The 2376-nt window shown below is 26.4% G+C and overlaps 1 pseudogene; it reads left to right on the plus strand.

The window, feature by feature from the left end:
• The window catches only part of LOC108688988, an 11464-nt pseudogene that overhangs the window by 8772 nt on the left and 316 nt on the right, over positions 1–2376 (plus strand).

The following is a 2376-nucleotide window of genomic DNA, read 5'->3' on the forward strand; positions in this document are numbered from 1 at the left end:
CATACACATGTAGAAAACGTGGAACTATTCGTCCTTTGACGAACAATATATCATTTTATCCGGATAATATATTGTTACATGTGATGGGAGCGCATGTATTTAATACAAAACACATATTTGGATATTGATGTAAAAAAGAATTTAGGAATTTCTTTTTATAATTAAAAAATAAAAAAGTAAAAAAAATATAAGACATAAAGTGAATTCTTGAGAAATAAAAAGATTTCACGCGAATGCACAAATATTCCAACATCCTATATCCTATTAACATTTATTTTTTCTCGGTGTCGAAAGATAAATGTAAGCAATATGTTGAAATACAATTGGATTACGAAATTGTAAAAGTTGGATCTACTAGTCAAAAAAATTGGTCAGAAAATCAAAAGTTTTACAGCAAGCACTGGACACATATATGTATGTATTGTTTAATCCGGTCATTAATAAAGAAAATCAATAAAAAGTTACATCTTTTTCTCATCGTACTATATACACCTGCAAAGACAACAAATATATTTTTTTTGTTGGTAACAATTATTGATAAAATGACATGCACTATTTATAATGACTGCAAGTAGGTAAATGTCATAAATCATCTACGTGTATGTGTATTGTATATGTGTTCCAATTACGTCTAGTCTAAGACTTTTAATATAGCTACAATTACGATTAGATATGTATAATGAAAACTCTTCGTTCTTTCAAAACATTTTTATATGTATTCGACAAAAAAAGATATAAATGAAAAGCAATCATTATTATACTTGCATTGCGACGTGTCTACTGGAATAGTTCAGTTAAATTATTTTATTGTTGCAATTCAAAAAGTAGATTTACTTATTAAAAGATGCACGAATCTTCAAAATATAGCGTAATAAATAAAATATAGCTTATTGCATTTTTCAAATGCAAGTGCAATTTGTTATAACAATTTAAACCAAATTGCTTTCACAGTGTTATTTTCTGTAAGCGACAGTAAAAATAGGGTATTCTTTATTTATTATACTAATTCTGTTAATGGCAATTGTGAGTTTTGGAATAGAAGTGAATGTGTACATGAATGAAAATATTGTGAATATGAATGGAACAGTCAGGAGCAGAAGGAAGATGTTATAAACTCAGGCGCTTTTAATGCATACACGCATACATGCAGCTTCTCCGATATAATTAAAGCAAATGGTTGATGACAGAAATTTGAAAAAGTTGTAATAATTCTATATAAAAATATAAACACTTTTCTTATAGTACACAAACACTTTACTTACAGTTTTAATATTTAATTAATATGTAATCTTATTATATAATCTGTACATTTTATTACATGCAATCAAGTATGCATGAACTTTAATGTTATCACAGTGCAATATTTATCACTATTACTATAAAGAATTTGCGAAATAAATATATCCCTTAGTAAAGCGTAGGGCTAACAAAATTCTTGTAGATGGTAGAATATTCATTACACCGAAATTTTTTGATCCTAATATGCTATTTTGATGACAGTAACTAATACGATAGGACCAGGAGGTCCGCTCTTTACGTCCGTATCCAGATTGAAGTTGGTATAATAGCAGTTGTATGTGCGATGGTATTATAAATGTTTTCCGAGTGCATGTATGTATATTGAGATTTTTCCTTTAAAAAGTTATCATATATTATTTATATGTCATATATTTAAGTGACTAGTGGTTTATTATGTATTACGCATATTCCTTATGAAAATAAACATGATTAGGATCCAATGTTACTACTAATAGTATAAACAATAGAATAAACAAAATATTCGTCAATTGTAATTTGATAAATAGTAATCATGGATAATTAATTATTCCTAATTAATCCTAAAATGAACAAACAAAAAAGATAGCCGATCTGGGATGAGGACACTCATTACAAAAGATAACGCTGTAATTATCAGTCATGAAAATAAACGTCAATTTAATGGAATAAAACTATTTTTGTATTTTTTAGTCTTTAGTAACAGTATAGATAACACAATTCCTAAAGTAGTAACTATTTTCGGTTTGCCACAAAAATATGATTGATAATTATTGACATTCAATCACAATCCTTGATTGACAAGTAAAAATTATTTGATGTTATAAGTTCAAATCATAAAATAAATTAGTTTTCAATCATTTCTAAGCAAAACTCAATGCTTATTTTGTCAATTGTAACTATTGAGTTATAATAGTAACTATTGGTTCATTCAATCATACTTTTAAACATCAATGCTTCCATTGAAAATCCAATTATTATTATTAATAATTCAAAAGTTATTATTTGTCAATCAATAGTTATGACTGATTATGAATATTAATAGTTGGTTCCCAACTATTATCATATTATATATTTCATAGGAGATATATATATATATAT

The sequence above is a fragment of the Atta colombica genome, unplaced genomic scaffold (genome assembly GCF_001594045.1).
Source record: "Atta colombica isolate Treedump-2 unplaced genomic scaffold, Acol1.0 scaffold252, whole genome shotgun sequence".
In the NCBI taxonomy this organism is placed as follows: Eukaryota; Metazoa; Arthropoda; class Insecta; order Hymenoptera; family Formicidae; genus Atta; species Atta colombica.